Source organism: Fragaria vesca, linkage group LG7 (genome assembly GCF_000184155.1).
Source record: "Fragaria vesca subsp. vesca linkage group LG7, FraVesHawaii_1.0, whole genome shotgun sequence".
Taxonomy (NCBI): Eukaryota; Viridiplantae; Streptophyta; class Magnoliopsida; order Rosales; family Rosaceae; genus Fragaria; species Fragaria vesca.
In genome coordinates, this window is record NC_020497.1 from 8,811,852 (window position 1) to 8,817,985 (window position 6,134).

The window sequence follows — 6,134 nt, forward strand, 5'->3', positions numbered from 1 at the left end:
AAGGTAATGTGACCTTTTGATGTGTTCTATGTTTCGATGTGTAGAGGAGAAGGTTATAGATGGTTCCAAATTGATCAGCATGATGTTAATAACCTCATACAGTGATTGAATATAATCTGATGAACAAGAAACAAAGAGGAAGAGGCATCCAACATGGATGTGGTCTTTTCCTTTTATAAACTGCATGCAACAACAAACAACTTCGATCATGACAACAAATTTAGGGAAGCAGAATTTTGGAGTGTTTACTAAAGTCAGTTTTGGATAGAAAACAAGTAGTACTTATAGTTTCTTTTTTCCATTCCAATATGAAGTTTGTTGGTTGGTCATTAAGGGTTTAGGGTTGGGAACATCAACTTTTACAAATTCTGTGGTGTCTAATAATGAGAACGACATTAATCCAAGTATTGGAGTGGTTACTTTTTTGGACAAATTACAGTTGCAACTATCAGTAGATCAATTCAAAATACTGTAGTAGCTGCATTGACAATTTAATAGAAGTAAAAACACTTGCATCACTTCAGTAGTGTACATGTTTTGTATCCTGTTTTTCCAATTTGTTCAACCGCAACATACATCTATTTTAGTTTGGAAGGTATTCAGACAGATTCTCCCTGTTCTTCTATGTTCAGTAATAATTTATTGGAGTGTTGTTCAATACAAATACAATCATATGTTATCATCCTTCAGATATATGTCTCCATAGCCAATTAACTATTATGACTATTGTTGTTAGTTTATGATGGGGAATATGTACTGTTTTGGCCGAGTTGAAGCAATATCATGTGATCACCTTTGGAGTGGATGGATTTGATGCCATTTTTTCATCAAAATGGGATTAATCAAAGAAGATGCTGAATATGCAGAGTCGGCTGAAGTTTCAAAACATGGAAGAAAACTCCGTATATGCTGTTATTAAGCTGTTATTATCAAAGCATCAAGTCATTTTGCAGTCCTTTCTCTTAAACTTCTATTGCACTTTGTTATGTAGAAGCGAAGGGGCTTTAGTATATAACAAACAGTGCATTGCGGCTATGTATAGCAAACTGTGAACTGATGTATGCCACTAATCACAAAGAAAAAGACACTCGAAAGTCCCGGAGCAACGCCCGGGCAATCTTTCTAGTTTACTATACTATATATCTATTTTTCGTCGCCTGAATTACTGTTCACAAACTACAGTGTTGGGCTTGGGGTTGGACCTGTATTTCCCGCTCTTTCTCTTGCCGTCTCCTGAACGTTCGAGAGCTATCTCTTTTCTTCTTCTGTTTCTCTGGTGTTCTCTCTCTCTTTTTTGTTTTACCCTTTCTCTCTCGCTTGGCACACCTCCAGAAGAATCGAGATCGATCTCGACAACTTTTCCTTTTCCCCTGTCTCTCTCTCTGTTGCAGTTCTGCCCCGCTGTTGTTATGTGCCTCTTTCTCTCAATCCTCTTCAGTCTTCCTCCTGAATCTTCCTTACATATCTGAACTATTTCCAGTTTCTTCCAAATTTATTTATCGAGATTGGCACCGCATCTGACTTGGGGTCCTGATATTGGGTTTGTCAGCGGTAAGTTGAAAGGGAGGTGATTCTGGGTTCCTGGGGAGTGAGAGGTAAGACGATTCCTAATTGATATTCTTTTCTTCCCAATTTTACTGCTATCGGGTGAGTTGTGCTTCCCAAGAATGCTTTTGTTGGGTTTTCCTTTCTTCTGTTTTTTTTTTATTGAAAGGGAGTGGGAGATGAAAATTACGTAAGGATCATTTGAAGGTAGGCCTTTAAAATCCAGTCCCAATTGGTGGGTATAGTGTTTGTAAGTGCTCTACATCACACTTTTTGACTAGATTGAAGTGGAACATAGACTTACTGAACAGTTGCCTATTTTGAGGTCTGCCACTATGTAGTGAAACAATGAGATGATTACTGTATACTGAAATGATCAGGAAGCTTATTTTGGATGGCTGCACAAACTATTTTGATATTCGTATTTTTAGAACCGGCATTATGTCAATTTCTTAATAAAGCTGTCTTAATTATATCAAAATTCAAGTCATCAGCTGAAATCGGTCTCTACTAGCCTTATATATGTTATTAACATTATAACACCAAGCTTATACAACCCGCTGCAACGCACGGGCAACTTTCTAGTTCTAGTCTGAAGCGATAAGCTCTATTTTTATCAGAGAACCCCGGTCCCTTTAGAATTGAGGAGGAAGGAAAAGAGAAATTAGGCGTGTATTTGGAGTTGGGGAGATGAGGACAGCGGCGGCAAGTGCATTGCAGAAAATTAGCGTGAGAAGATCCAGTACTACTTTAGCGGCAGCAACAGCAGGCAAGAGCTTATACTTATGTTTCAATGAGTTTAGTAGATGCGGTGGTAAACATTACGTGAATCAAGTTGTTCGCTCGATCAGAATGGGTAGTGATGATGATGAGGAGGAGGAGTACTTGCGGGAGGCAGCTTATAAGAGGTCCGAGAATGGCTGGAACTTTTCCTGTCGCTTCGGCTCCCAAATTCTTTTCCCTTTCAGAGCGCGTGGTTGTGTTGGTGTTACACATGTCAGTTCGCTTGATACGTCGGCCCGGCCGCTCAAGTATTCCTCCCGGACGAAACTAACCTTCTCCCGTCCTAAGAATAGGCCAGTGCTGGGGGAGCTCAACCGCAAACTCTACTGTATCGACACCAACCCCGAAAGGATTGGGGGGATTGATCCTCAAGCTCGCCCTTTTGAGGTTTTAGATCCCGAAAACGACCTCAAGTGGCGGTCTCTGGATGCTCCTCCCTTTATGGAGAGAGACACGTATCGCTTCTTTGCCTCATTTTTGGAGGGGAGCAACAAAATCTTAGGTTGGGCGTGCAAACAGCCTGGAGGTTATTTGGGTAAGCTGCCTGCTGGAGAACAAGCGTGCGAGCCGCCTGAGCACCCTGGAGTGTTTTGCTTTGATGCAACCAAGCCTGAAAATGGATGGACCGAGTCATCTTTCAGTTTGGGTAACACCCTTCCCTCTCTTGGCTACCAAATTAGGACTCCTATCTTCATCCAAAACCATCATCCCAATCTTGGTGCTTTCCACCTATTGTTTAACTATGATCCTATCGATGACCCTCTCCGTGTATCCGCCTTTTTCATGTCAGACAATTGTGATAATTTTCATTGCATCATATCCACACCTCTCAAGCTGCCAGATTTGTGTTATGAATATAACGAATTCAGAGAACCACATTCCGACACCATCTGTACTGATTTTAAATTTGTCCATCTCGGAGCTCAAAAAGTCTGCCTTGTTTTGAACAAATTCTTCTGTGATGGTCATTTTCAAGATAGAAACACGGGGAAGATTCTTCTCATAACATTTGAATATGACATTATTCCTACTACTGTCAAGGACTACTGCTTCAAATCAACAGTCCAGATCCAAACCCGATTGCCGAGGACCCGCCGCTTTCGATACCATTCCAGGAAGCTGCGTAAACCAGATGATACACGCACCACCAGTTTTTGCATGACTGGTGCATTTCTGCTCTAACAATCTGTAAGTTTCGTTTATCAGTACTAGTATAAACTGAACGTGGTATCCTGAGTTTACAGACTTTAGGTTTGCTTCAATCACTGTTTAGAATTTATGATACTGTAATGTGCAGTCAAAAGAAAAAAAAAATTAACAAGAATGAATTTGGGCTATTACAACTGCAGTTTGAAATTACTTCCACATATCTTACAACTTTCTTCTTCTTTTAATCTCTTTGAAAGAACATTATGAAATTATGTGGTGCAATAGTGGTTCAGATTCAGATCTTATGTTTGTTATAACAAAAATTAGAAACAGTTGATGCGTGGGTTTTGTCATGATTATGAAATATGACCAAGCGTAAGGGCAGAAATATTGATGGATAGTCCCTAAGCAAATTGAGATTTTGGGAAATGATTGGAGGAGTCATCTATGCAGCTGCTGTTTCCCAGAGATTTGGGGAAGATCTATTTTATGGAATTCTTTTCAGATAGTAGGCTGATAGAAAATTGGATGAAGACTTCAGTGTTTATGACAAGTAGATCCTACTTTGATCTTGTATTTAAGTAAAGGGCGAGTTATAGTTTTGATCATATATTTTTCATTTTATTTTTGTTCTGAAATGCTGCATATTCGGTTAGTTTTATACGTCAGTGCATCCAATCTCAAATAAACTTTGGGATTGGGGCGTGAGACCATCGCACTCCACAAATCATGTTGCTCCCTTACGGCTTCTGATGACATTGTTTGATTGATTCATCTTCTGCGATTTTTTCTTCTCTTTCTGGTACAACATTTTTGACAGCATCAGTATTTGGGATGAGAAAAAAAAAAAAAAATCACGATTACCTCTTTCCCTATTCACTGAGTTATAATAGTTATTAAAAGCCCGAGTTAAGAATGTCCTCGAATTAACATTGTTCAAACAATAACTAAAAGTAAGACTTACAATTTCGACTTAATTCAGTTTGGATATATCAAGCACCTAATAACATTCAGTGTGCTGCAATATGATTGTAAACAGCTCTCCTGAGCTTATTCATTTATAAAAGTTCTTTCGTTGATTCAAAAACAGCGAATTGAAACACAAGTATAGGTAGTTTGTAATACATTATTATTAAACACAATCCAGCATCATAAAAAGAAAACAATGAGAGGGGCGCAGCAGCTAGAAATCCCGTTCTTCTTGCATATGGAATCCGATCACTCTATCATGTGTTCTCTATGGACATGGTATTTGCTCTCTTATCTTTAAACTTGGGGATTACCTTCTTCAACCCTCATTTCTCTAAACTTGGATTTCTTCATCTTCTTGATCCCCCAAGTGAGAAAACGAAGAGTATGGAGGAGACCAATTAGAGCAAGCAATGCAACCCAAAGATAAAATCCTACTGGCCCGTACGTACTGTCAACACGATCCGAAAGATTATATGGCATCACCAAGTCAACACCAACAAAGTAAGTAAGACCCGCAAATGTGATGGTGACGCACATGGCCATTGATAAGAACCAAATGCATACCCGATTTGTCAAAGGAAATCCGCTGATGAGAAAAATGGTAACACAGAGAGAACCGACGAAAGAGATGGTGTTGAATCTAGTGAAGTCCTTCATCTCTGTCTCCCACACATATCCCAGCACTGCAGTTCCTGCATAGCATAAGTTATCTTTTGAGCAGTATACTTCTCCTCCAATGCTGGCTGATTCCTTATTCTCTTGCCATACACCACCTGGTGGGTTAATGGCTGCTTGGAAAGTCATGGTTGATATCATTGTAGCAACAACCATCAGCATGCCGCGTTCGTCTTCAAACCAACGACAACTCTTGTTGTAGTTCAAACATTGCATTAATCTCATCCACAACCATTGAATTGTTCTCTTACTCACTCTAGTGGATTCTGATGGTGGCGGGAGATGTGGTTTTGCTGAGAATATTTGTTGCTGGTACTCATCTATTTCGCCTTTATTGATACAAGCATCCATCAAAATCTGTTGAATTTCTAGGCTTCTAAAGTCTCTGGGACCGCATTCTAAGGCGTCCATGACCACATTGTTTACGACATTCTTTCTTATAGAAGGAAGTGAAATCAAATATGTTATAGTCTGCACAAAGATTTCTAGAGTTAGCTAGATTTATTCATAATCTTACAGTTATTTATATAGGTCATTTTTTTTCTTTAATCAAATAAGAGATCAGATGTAAATGATATCCATGTGGATTTTTTTTTTTGACTAAAGACGATAAGCTTTTATTTATGGACGCAATGACAAAGTCACTTATATTAGAGGAAAAACGATAAAACAAAACAAGATGCATAAGTGCATCTAAAATAAAGAACAATAAAGGATAACAAGATGCATAATTGCATCTATGATACAAGGTAACCACATGACTAGATGATGTCGCAAGACATCACTGCACTACATATGTTATGAAAACAGTGTAAAGATAATAATATAACTGTAACCAGGATCGTAACCATAACAAGGGACATACACCCTGCTGGGAGAGTGGGATGTGACTCCCGAGAGAGTGAAGTCCACCAAGGGTGTGAGAAACTTGGAAGGAAATCGGACCCTCAAGAACATTAACCATAATTTTGGGCCTCCAACGTGAATCAGATCCCAACTTAGCCCAACTC